The following is a 12,189-nucleotide window of genomic DNA, read 5'->3' as shown; positions in this document are numbered from 1 at the left end:
AACGTTAGAGGAACATGAGCAGCGCCTTCTTAAAGTCCTCGACCGATTGAAGGAAGAAGGATTAAAGATATCATTGGATAAATGTCAGTTCTGCTGCCCCTCTGTTACCTACCTTGGCAATATTGTGTCTAGAAATGGTACTGCTACAGACCCTGCAAAGATTGAAGCTGTGAAATCATGGCCACGCCCTGAAAACATCACTGCTCACGATCCTTCCTTGGCTTCTGTGGCTATTACAGACGTTTTGTAAAGGATTTCTCTCGAGTCTGTTATCCACTCAACCAGTTGCTTAAGGGCTGCATTGTGGCTGGAAAGACAGGAAAAGGGGCAAAGAAAACTAAAGACATCAAAGCACAAGCAGGCACAGTAACAAAAGATTGGTACCATCCTTCTGAGACTTTTGGGACTAGGTGGGATAAAGACTGTGGGAAAGCTTTTGAGGCTTTAAAGAGAAGTCTTACAGAGGCGCCTGTGCTGGCAATCGCCAACCCAAAACTGTCATATGTGCTGCATGTTGATGCGAGCAGAGAAGGATTGGGAGGTGTCCTCTATCAGGATCAGGGAGAAGGTTTGCGCCCAGTTGCTTTTGTCAGCAAAAGCCTCGCTCCAGCAGAAAATAATTATCCCACGCATAAGCTTGAGTTTCTGGCTTTGAAATGGGCTGTTGTCAACAAGTTGCATGATTACCTCTATGGAGTCAAGTTTGAGGTCCACACGGATAATAATCCTTTAACGTATGTCTTAACTACTGCTAAATTGGACGCAACAGGGCATCGATGGTTGGCGGAATTGTCAACATATGATTTTAGTCTGAAGTATCGGCCTGAAAACAAAATGTCGATGCGGATGCATTGTCACGGCGTCCTCATGCAGACCACAATACTTCTTATGAAGGGAAGGAAACACTGCTTGCCACCGCAGTCCAAGCTGCCTGCCACATGTCCAAAGTCAGAGTACCTCACTATCATGGAGAAGTCAGTTTTGTACAGGATAAGCCATCCACCAAACAAATCAGCTCGTTTGCAGCTGTTGCTCCCACAAGAGTTCAGAACAACTGTACTCCAGTCGTTGCATGACCAATCAGGCCATTTGGGGTTTAAAAAGACATACGGCTTGGTACGAGAGAGGTTTTACTGGCCCCGCATGAAAGTAACTTAACAGTGATGGAGCGATGGATCTCGTCTGTATGGATTTTCTGACGATTGAGCCTGACTCCAGAAATATCTGCAATGTGCTCGTAGTTACAGATCATTACAAGAGATATGCTCAAGCTTTTGCAACGAAAGATCAAAAGGCATCAACCGTCGCTAAGGTTCTGTGGGAACAGTATTTTGTCCACTATGGGGTGCAAAGAAGAGTGCACTCAGACCAAGGCGGGGATTTCGAGAGTTGCCTTATCCATGAGCTGTTGAGCATGCTTGGCATAAGGAAATCCAGAACCACTCCCTACCATCCTCAAGGTGATCCACAGCCTGAGCGTTTTAATAGGACTCTTCTTGACATGCTTGGAACCTTGGAAACACAAGATAAAAGTAAATGGAGTAAACATTTTAGCCATCTTGTACATGCGTACAATTGCACAGTGAATGAGTCCACTGGCTATTCTCCATATTTTCTAATGTTTGGACGGGAGGCCAGGCTGCCAGTAGACGTGACATTCGGGGTCTCAAGTGATGGCACCTCCACAAAATCCTACTTGAGGTATGTCAAAAACATAAAACGTGAGCTCCAAGCTGCCTATCAGTTGGCTGGGAGTATGGCAGAGAAGAAAAATGAAGGGAACAAGCAACGCTATGATCAAAGAGTTCGTTTCTGCTCATTAGATACTGGGGACAGGGTTTTGATCCGAAACCTTGGTTTACACGGGAAGCACAAGCTTGCTGATCGGTGGAAAGATACTCCTTACATTGTGGCGAGTCAACTGCCTGGTTTGCCTGTGTTTAAACTTAAGCCAGAGAGTGGACATGGATCTGAAAAGACACTGCACCGAGAGCTGCCAAGATCAGAACCTCAAAACATTGATCATGGTGAGCCTTTCAATCTGGATTTGGATCTGGCTGTGTTGACAAGTAACCCAGAAACGGATAAGACAGCTGAAGAACCTGCCGCAGTGGAGGAGGATGACCATTTGGTAGAAAAAGTGACTGCAGAAGTTGTGGAAAGAGACACTGAAATACAGACGTCAGCTGAAATAGCTGAGAGACTAGACAGTGTAGCAAAAAGCTCTGATAAGACAACTCGATCTCAGAGACTAAAAAAAGCTCCAACTAGGCTAACTTATGATTTGCTAGGGAACCCAACGACAGTGGCAGTTGGTACACATAGTGCTACCGTAGTTGAGAGTAGTGACACGAAAGAGGCCCCATCTCCTATTAAGAGATATAAAAGTTTTCTTTACAAGTGGATAGGTTAAAGGAATGTTAATAATCTGCTTAACACCATCTTTTAAGGAAATGTGGGGGAGACGGAGCTTCATGACGGGTTTCTTCATTGCGTATTTCACCATGGGATGGAACGGTTTGGATAGCTGGTCATTATAATCTTTCTGTTACCAAGGAACCATGAGTACAGACAATATTCTTTGGGAAGATTGCAACCGAGCTCCAACAAGCGCGCCAACGTTGTGGTACCACAAAACTGATGAAACTTATAGGTAGGAAAAAAACCCCGGGGTATTGGTTATTTATTTTATGTGAATTACAAAGACATGTTGAAAAGGTACTCATCTAGTTCTAAAAAAATAATGCAAATACATTTTGATGTTTAACATTCAATATTTGTGGTCTGATATTTAAGTGTGTGTGATTTGGTGTGATCTCTGATTTGATTTGTTTCTCAAATAAGGGTTATGGTGTTTAAGTACATGTGCATGGGAGTTTTATGCTCACAAGAAAAAAACAAATGAACGCAGTATAGCTATAGTCAAGCTAACCAGGCCTCTCCGCACTCTAGCCAGAGTTGCATGTCCGGAGTTTAGTTTAGTTTTGTGTATGCATCCTGATTTAAAATTTTAGTAACCTCTCATCAATTCATTTCCCCATGCTCATGATAAATCCCGAGAAAGAGGGTTACATCAAGTTGAGATAAAACAACCAAGTGAGACCTTCCAACATGCTGCTTTGATGGAAAACTTTTGTGAACAACAGTTTTAGCATGGCTTCAGCACCCAGCACTCCTAATGTGTATGCAGATCATTAACACCTCTATTGCGTTCGTCCAATACCCATTTAAGATTTCTAAATTAACAGCTTAAGCTTCTACAGTGGAAGCACGTTTGGTACCACTGGACTTTGTTCATCTCATTCCCATTGAAGGTTCATTTGAGACCCACTGTGAAGTACCGCTAGAATCGTAAAATCAAAGTAAAAAAAGACAGCATAAGCAATGTGCCATAGTGTATTTACCAAGTCTCAGTAGATGCACCTTCTTACACCATACACCTTCTATGTTTGGTGAACTATTTGGTTGTTTTACATGAACTGGTTCCCTCTTTATTTGTGATGGCCAAGAAGAACAAAATTAGATTCAGTAGCATGAAGTAAAAATGTAATAAAAATAAAGAAATTCTGGTATGATGCATATTGGAATTTTGAGTTTTCCCAATTTACACTGGTACACACCTTTTTGGTTTTTATGACCTGATTGTTTGCATACCATGTGCCGGGTCCTTGTTGAGGCGAGATGTCCAAGTATGACGGCGTTGTCCTCAGCAGTTCCAATACATTTCTGTGAACATAATCAGGATGTTTGGTCATGAGTCATGTGAGCTCCAAAAATATGGATTGATTATAAAAGCTTGGATGTCAGTGCATATCACTCATCAAAAGCATGCTTTAGTTCGGTGAACTATGTGGTTTTTCAGCATGTACAGTTTTCCTGTTTGTTCCTGATGGAGAAAAATCGTTTTTCTCCGCAAATTTTCAGCGTGCATGCTTTAAAAAACTGGTTTTTTTTTTTTTAAATGAGTTGCTTGGTTTGATGCCAATCTCCAGCCGTCAGTTATAGGCACTTACCTGGGGATGTAGCTCAGTGGTAGAGCGCATGCTTTGCATGTATGAGGTCCTGGGTTCAATCCCCAGCATCTCCAAGCTACTTCTTTATAATGCATAAAATGTCTATAAGTTTTAGATGCGTGCATATTCTTGTTGTATGGTTGTGAGTCATGTGAGCTCCAAAAATATGGATTGATTTTGAATGTCAGTGCATATTACGCAACACTTTAGTTTATGGTGAGTTGGTATGTTGAATGACACACTCAAGCTCTCTTAAATGGCATGATGGCCAAGTGGCAAGGCGTCGGTCTTGTAAACCGAAGATCATGGGTTCAATTCCCATTCATGCCTGTTTGTTGTATCTTTGCTCACTTTCATCTTGTCCAGTTCAATAAAATTTCTGTTCAACTTGAAGCAGCTTCTTTATTTGCCTTTGTGTTTTTCAGGCAAAGCTCAAATTGCGGGAATGTGTCTTTTGGGATGTTTAATAATAGATTTAATTTGCAAGCGTATGGTCCTGGTCTGAATCCCTTACACTTCAACAGGTCCAGCTGGGGATGTAGCTCAGCGGTAGAGCGCATGCTTTGCATGTATGAGGTCCTGGGTTCAATCCCCAGCATCTCCAAGCTACTTCTTTATAATGCATAAAATGACTATAAGTTTTAGGTGCGCGCATATTCTTGTTGTATGGTCGTCAGTCATGTGAGCTCCAAAAATATGGATTGATTATGAAACTTGAATGTCAGTGCATATTGCGCAACAAAAGCATGCTCTATTTTAAAGTGAGTTGATATGTTGAATAACACTTGCAAGCTCTCTTAAATGGCATGATGGCCAAGTCGCAAGGCGTCGGTCTCGTAAACCGAAGATCATGGGTTCAATCCCCATTCATGCCTGTTTGGTGACTCATTCTTCTTTGCTCACTTTCATCTCGTGCAGTTCAATTAAATTTCTGTTCAACTTGAAGCAGCTTCTAGATTTGCCTTTGTGTTCTTCGGGCAAAGCTCAAATCGCAGGGGATTTGTGTTTTAGGATTTTTAATATGGTTTGTAATCTGCAAGCGTGAGGTCCTGGGCTGAATGCCTTACACTTCAACAGGTCCAGCTGGGGATGTAGCTCAGTGGTAGAGCGCATGCTTTGCATGTATGAGGTCCTGGGTTCAATCCCCATTCATGCCTGTTTGTTGTATCTTTGCTCACTTTCATCCTGTGCAGTTCAATTAAATTTCTGTTCAACTTGAAGCAGCTTCTTGATTTGCCTTTGTGTTCTTCAGGCAAAGCTCAAATCGCAGGATTTGTGTTTTGGGATGTTTAATAATAGATTTAATTTGCAAGCGTATGGTCCTGGTCTGAATCCTTACACTTCAACAGGTCAAGCTGGGGATGTAGCTCAGCGGTAGAGCGCATGCTTTGCATGTATGAGGTCCTGGGTTCAATCCCCATTCATGCCTGTTTGTTGTATCTTTGCTCACTTTCATCTTGTCCAGTTCAATAAAATTTCTGTTCAACTTGAAGCAGCTTCTTGATTTGCCTTTGTGTTCTTCAGGCAAAGCTCAAATTGGAGGAATGTGTCTTTTGGGATGTTTAATAATAGATTTAATTTGCAAGCGTATGGTCCTGGTCTGAATCCCTTACACTTCAACAGGTCAAGCTGGGGATGTAGCTCAGTGGTAGAGCGCATGCTTTGCATGTATGAGGTCCTGGGTTCAATCCCCATTCATGCCTGTTTGGTGAGTCATTCTTCTTTGCTCACTTTCATCCTGTGCAGTTCAATTAAATTTCTGTTCAACTTGAAGCAGCTTCTTGATTTGCCTTTGTGTTCTTCAGGCAAAGCTCAAATCGCAGGATTTGTGTTTTGGGATGTTTAATAATAGATTTAATTTGCAAGCGTATGGTCCTGGTCTGAATCCCTTACACTTCAACAGGTCCAGCTGGGGATGTAGCTCAGCGGTAGAGCGCATGCTTTGCATGTATGAGGTCCTGGGTTCAAGCCCCAGCATCTCCAAGCTACTTCTTTATAATGCATAAAATGTCTATAAGTTTTAGGTGCGCATATTCTTGTTGTATGGTCGTCAGTCATGTGAGCTCCAAAAATATGGATTGATTTTGAATGTCAGTGCATATCACTCATCAAAAGCATGCTTTAGTTTGGTGAACTATTTGGTTTTTCAACATGTACAGGTTTCCTGTTTGTTCATGATGGCCAAGTGGCAAGGCGTCGGTCTTGTAAACCGAAGATCATGGGTTCAATTCCCATTCATGCCTGTTTGTTGTATCTTTGCTCACTTTCATCCTGTGCAGTTCAATTAAATTTCTGTTCAACTTGAAGCAGCTTCTTGATTTGCCTTTGTGTTCTTCAGGCAAAGCTCAAATTGGAGGAATGTGTCTTTTGGGATGTTTAATAATAGATTTAATTTGCAAGCGTATGGTCCTGGTCTGAATCCTTACACTTCAACAGGTCCAGCTGGGGATGTAGCTCAGCGGTAGAGCGCATGCTTTGCATGTATGAGGTCCTGGGTTCAATCCCCAGCATCTCCAGGTTGTTTCTTTAAAGACATAATTTAGGCATCCTCCTAAATGTTTCTGCTTCCAGTTTTAACCTATCTCACTACAGCCCATATTACCTGCGATACATATCAAGTTGAGATAAAACAACCAAGTGAGACCTTCCAACATGCTGCTTTGATGTAAAACCTTTGTGAACAACAGTTTTAGCATGGCTTCAGCACCCAGCACTCTAATGTGTATGCAGATCATTAACACCTCTATTGCCTTCGTCCAATACCCATTTAAGATTTCTAAATTAACAGCTTACGCTTCTACTGTTGAAGCACGTTTGGTACCACTCGGACTTTGTTCATCTCATTCCCATTGAAGGTTCATTTGAGACCCACTGTGAAGTACCGCTAGAATCGTAAAATCAAAGTAAAAAAAGACAGCATAAGCAATGTGCCATTGTGTATTTACCAAGTCTCAGTAGATGCACCTTCTTACACCATACACCTTCTATGTTTGGTGAACTGTTTGGTTGTTTTACATGAACTGGTTCCCTCTTTATTTGTGATGGCCAAGAAGAACAAAATTAGATTCAGTAGCATGAAGTAAAAATGTACTAAAAATAAAGAAATTCTGGTATGTTGCATATTGGAATTTTGAGTTTTCCCAATTTACACTGGTGCACACCTTTTTGCTTTTCTTCTTCTTCTTCTTTCGGCTGCTCCCATTAGGGGTCGCCACAGCGGATCATCCGTCTCCATACCACCCTGTCCTCTACATCTGCCTCTTTCACACCAACTACCTGCATGTCTTCCCTCACCACATCCATGAACCTCCTCCTTGGCCTTCCTCTTTTCCTCCTACCTGGTGGCTCCATCTTCAGCATTCTTCTACCAATATAATTCATGTCCCTTCTCTGCACATGTCCAAACCATCTCAATCTCGCCTCCCTCACCTTGTCACCAAAACATGCTACATGTGCTGTCCCTCTAATAAACTCATTTCTAATCTTGTCCATCCTCGTCACTCCCAACGAAAACCTTAACATCTTCAGCTCTGCTACCTCCAGCTCCACCTCCTGTCTTTTACTCAATGCCACTGTCTCTAATCCATACAACATCGCAGGTCTCACCACAGTCCTATAAACTTTCCCTTTCATTTTTCAATTTTTCAATTTCATTGTTTCTTTAAAGACATCATTTAGGCAACCTCCTAAATGTTTCTGCTTCCAGTTGTAACCTATCTCACTACAGCCCATATTACCTGAGATACATATCAAGTTGAGATAAAACAACCAAGTGAGACCTTCCAACATGCTGCTTTGATGGAAAACCTTTGTGAACAACAGTTTTAGCATGGCTTCAGCACCCAGCACTCCTAATGTGTATGCAGATCATTAACACCTCTATTGCCTTCGTCCAATACCCATTTAAGATTTCTAAATTAACAGCTTATGCTTCTACTGTGGAAGCACGTTTGGTACCACTCGGACTTTGTTCATCTCATTCCCATTGAAGGTTCATTTGAGACCCACTGTGAAGTACCGCTAGAATCGTAAAATCAAAGTAAAAAAAGACAGCATAAGCAATGTGCCATTGTGTATTTACCAAGTCTCAGTAGATGCACCTTCTTACACCATACACCTTCTATGTTTGGTGAACTATTTGGTTGTTTTACATGAACTGGTTCCCTCTTTATTTGTGATGGCCAAGAAGAACAAAATTAGATTCAGTAGCATGAAGTAAAAATGTACTAAAAATAAAAAAAATTCTGGTATGTTGCATATTGGAATTTTGAGTTTTCCCAATTTACACTGGTGCACACCTTTTTGCTTTTCTTCTTCTTCTTCTTTCGGCTGCTCCCATTAGGGGTCACCACAGCGGATCATCCGTCTCCATACCACCCTGTCCTCTACATCTGCCTCTTTCACACCAACTACCTGCATGTCTTCCCTCACCACATCCATGAACCTCCTCCTTGGCCTTCCTCTTTTCCTCCTCAAATCAAATCAAATCAAATCAAATTTTATTTGTCACATACACATACATACAGGGTACGACATGCAGTGAAATGCTTTTAACGACGGTCCGGCATGAGGGAATAAAATAGGGTAAAAAGGGGAATAACAATATAAATATAATAACAAAATTTAAGAAAAATATAGTAAGAAAAAGAAGGCAGATAAATAAAGATATAAAGATATCTAAATATATATGTATATATACATACATATACATATATACCTATATATACACATACACAGAAAATGTTTATGGCAGTGTGCAGTTAACCAGTAAACAACAGTAAACAGTAAACAAGTTAGGCATGTTTTTGATTGTCCATGAGTGTCAGTGTGCAGTAAGGTGTGGTGTAAAGTGTCCTTGTGCGGAATGGTGTGGTATAAAAAAAGAATATAAGAAATATGAAATAAATATGAAAAAGAAAATGAAAATATGAAAAGTAAAGTGCACTGTGCTGTGCAAGTCCAGTGTATAATGTGCCGTAGCACGAAAAGTGTGATTGTGCAGGGGAAAAAAAAGGGTGTAATGGAGAGAGTGGGCCAGTTTTTAGATCCTGGGTGTTTCCTGGTTTAAAGACCGAATGGCCTGCGGGAAGAAGCTCCTCCTCATTCTCTCTGTGTTCGCCTTCAGGGAGCGGAAGCGTTTCCCCGAACGCAACAGAGAAAAGAGTCCATTGTTGGGATGGCTGAGGTCCTTCACAATTTTCCTTGCTCTGGTCCTGCACCGCGTGCTGTAGATGTCCTGCAGGTCAGGGAGCTCGGTGTGGATGGTACGTTCAGCTGAACGCACCACCCTCTGGAGGGCTCGTCTGTCCTGCATGGTGCTGTTCCCGAACCAGGAAGTGATGCTACCCGTCAGAACGCTCTCAATGGTGCAAGTCTAAAAAGTCTTAAGCACCTGAGAGGGTAGTTTAAAGTCCCTTAAGCGTCTCAGATGGTACAGACGCTGCCGGGCCTTCTTCACCAGGGTGTTGATGTGACAGGACCAAGACAGGTCCTGTGTGATGTGAACACCCAGGTACCGGAAACTGTCCACTCTTTCCACTGGAGTCCCGCAGATGTTTAGCGGTTGGTATGACCGCTCCTGCTTCGTGCTGAAGTCCACGATCAACTCCTTAGTCTTGCTGACGTTCAGGAGAAGGTTGTTCTCCTGGCACCATCTCTCCAGGTTTTTAACCTCCTGTAGGTAGGCCGTCTCGTTGTTGTTGGAGATCAGGCCCACCACAACGGTGTCGTCAGCAAACTTGATGATGGTTGTGGAGTTGGAAGTGGCCACACAGTCATATGTGTACAGTGAGTACAGCAGGGGGCTCAGAACACAACCCTGGGGAGCTCCAGTGCTGAGGGTGAGGTGGATGAGGTGTGTTTTCCCACCCGTACAGCTTGTGGTCTGTCCGTCAGGAAGTTTGAGATCCATTGACACAGCGGCAGGCTGAGTCCCAGGACCTCCAACTTAGAGGTGAGTGTGGGGGGAATTATGGTGTTGAACGCTGAACTGTAGTCCACGAACAACATCTTTGTGTAATTCCCGTTTCTTTGGTCCAGGTGGCTGATAGTAGTGTGGAGTAGATGTGCAATTGCGTCCTCAGTCGAACGGTTCTGACGGTACGCAAACTGTAGTGGGTCCAGTGTGTCCGGTAGTGAGGCAGTGATGAAGTGTCTGACCAGTCTCTCAAAGCACTTCATCACCTCTGAGGTCAGAGCTACAGGGCGATAGTCATTTAGGCAGGCGGGCTGGGGTTTCTTCGGGACAGGGACAATAGTGGACTGTTTAAAACATGAGGGGACAACAGACTGTTCCAGAGAGAGGTTGAATATCTCAGTGAACACCGGTGCTAGCTGGTCAGCGCAGGCTTTCAGAACCCGACCTGTGATTCCATCTGGTCCTGCTGCCTTCCTGGTATTCACTCTCTTGAATGCCATCCTCACGTCATGCTGATGGTGTTTTTTTGCACCATATCATCCGTTAGTTTCCCGATGAATCCCACAACCGCTTCCGTAAACATGTTGACGTCATCAGAGCTGCGCCGAAACATGTCCCAGTCTGCGTCATCCAAAGCGTCCTGCAGAGCGGCCACCGATTGGTCAGTCCAGCGCGCGACCTCCCTCTGAACCGGAGCTTCCTGTTTTAGCCTTTGTTTGTAAACAGGCATGAGGAAGATGGCAGCATGGTCCGATTTCCCAAACGGTGGACGTGATTGTGCCTTGTAGCTGTTCTTAAATGTTGTGTAGCAGTGGTCCAGTGTTCTTTCGCCCCTGGTGGGGCAGGTGATGTGCTGATAAAAGTTCGGGAGTGCGCGCTTGAGGTTGGCACTGTTGAAATCTCCGACCACAATGAGCGCAGCGTGTTTGTTGTTGCGTTAATGACTCATGTAAGTCCCATACTGCAGTGTCCGTGTCCGCTTGAGGTGGAATATAAACGGCACTGACTTTGACCGAGCTGAATTCCCAAAGTAGATAGAAGGGCCGACATTTGATGGTCAGTAGTTCCAGGTTTGGTGTGCAGGAGCGTGAAAGAGGAACAATGCCCGCGCTGTCGCACCAGTGTTTGTTCACCATCAGACACACTCCACCTCCTCTTGACTTCCCCGACTCCAATGTTCTGTCCATGCGGTAAACCGAGAAGAACTCGGCCGGCTGGATGGCGTGGTCCGGTACCGCTGGGTTCAGCCATGTCTCGGTGAAGCAGAGAAGGTTGCAGTCCTGAATGTCTCTCTGGAACTTGACCCTTGCCCTGAGGTCGTCGAGCTTGTTCTCCAGTGACTGGACGTTGGCTAACAGGATACTAGGTAAGGGAGCGCGGTGTGCCCTCAGCCTGTTCCTGACGCCGGCTCGTTTCCCTCGCGGACGCCGGTACGGGTCGCGTCCTTTGTTCACCCTCAGGATCTCTCTCGGCCAGCATGGGTCCGGGTTTAAAAGCGCCGAAAGGTGAGTGCATTGTACACCAATAGATATAAGAGTGTCTCTGTCATATCTAATGGTGTCCATCTTGTGTAGATGGAAATAAAACTAGTTAAATAAAAGTATAAAATAAACAAAAAAAGAAAAACCGTAGCCGGAGCAGTCGTGACGGCAGCCGACCTCACCGGCGACATCTTGACTACTAGGGTGGCTACCAGGTGGCTCCATCCTCAGCATTCTTCTACCAATATAATTCATGTCCCTCCTTTGCACATGTCCAAACCATCTCAATCTCGCCTCCCTCACCTTGTTACCAAAACATCCTACATGCGCTGTCCCTCTAATAAACTCATTTCTAATCTTGTCCATCCTCGTCACTCCCAACGAAAACCTCAACATCTTTAGCTCTGCTACCTCCAGCTCCATCTCCTGTCTTTTACTCAATGCCACTGTCTCTAATCCATACAACATCACAGGTCTCACCACAGCCCTATAAACTTTCCCTTTCATTCTTGCAGATACTCTTCTATCACAAATCACTCCTGCCACTTTTCTCCACCCACTCCACCCTGCCTGCACTCTTTTCTTTACTTCTCTAACACACTCTCCATTACTTTGCACTGTTGACCCCAGGTACCTGAACTCCCCCACCTTTTCCACCTCTTCTCCCTGCAACTGCATCACTCCACTCCCCTCCCTCTCATTCACACACATGTACTCTGTCTTACTCCTACTGACTCTCATTCCCCTTCTCTCCAACGCATATCTCCACCTCTCCAGG

General features: G+C 43.9%; 7 non-coding genes across 7 annotated transcripts; all 7 read left to right on the top strand.

The window, feature by feature from the left end:
• Nucleotides 1-4,015: 4,015 nt before the first annotated feature.
• Nucleotides 4,016-4,087, top strand: trnaa-ugc. The gene has a single exon. It is a non-coding gene; the product is annotated as a tRNA-Ala (tRNA).
• Nucleotides 4,088-4,271: 184 nt separating this feature from the next.
• Nucleotides 4,272-4,343, top strand: trnat-ugu. Its single transcript has one exon. It is a non-coding gene; the product is annotated as a tRNA-Thr (tRNA).
• A 202-nt stretch (nucleotides 4,344-4,545) lies between these two features.
• Nucleotides 4,546-4,617, top strand: trnaa-ugc. Its single transcript has one exon. It is a non-coding gene; the product is annotated as a tRNA-Ala (tRNA).
• Nucleotides 4,618-4,816: 199 nt separating this feature from the next.
• trnat-cgu lies at nucleotides 4,817-4,888 on the top strand. Its single transcript has one exon. It is a non-coding gene; the product is annotated as a tRNA-Thr (tRNA).
• Nucleotides 4,889-5,924: 1,036 nt separating this feature from the next.
• trnaa-ugc lies at nucleotides 5,925-5,996 on the top strand. The gene has a single exon. It is a non-coding gene; the product is annotated as a tRNA-Ala (tRNA).
• Nucleotides 5,997-6,183: 187 nt separating this feature from the next.
• Nucleotides 6,184-6,256, top strand: trnat-ugu. Its single transcript has one exon. It is a non-coding gene; the product is annotated as a tRNA-Thr (tRNA).
• A 201-nt stretch (nucleotides 6,257-6,457) lies between these two features.
• On the top strand, nucleotides 6,458-6,529 carry trnaa-ugc. Its single transcript has one exon. It is a non-coding gene; the product is annotated as a tRNA-Ala (tRNA).
• Nucleotides 6,530-12,189: the final 5,660 nt, after the last annotated feature.

This window comes from Silurus meridionalis, chromosome 17, assembly GCF_014805685.1.
Source record: "Silurus meridionalis isolate SWU-2019-XX chromosome 17, ASM1480568v1, whole genome shotgun sequence".
NCBI classification, from domain to species: Eukaryota; Metazoa; Chordata; class Actinopteri; order Siluriformes; family Siluridae; genus Silurus; species Silurus meridionalis.
This window is presented reverse-complemented; position numbering and strand designations above follow the sequence as displayed.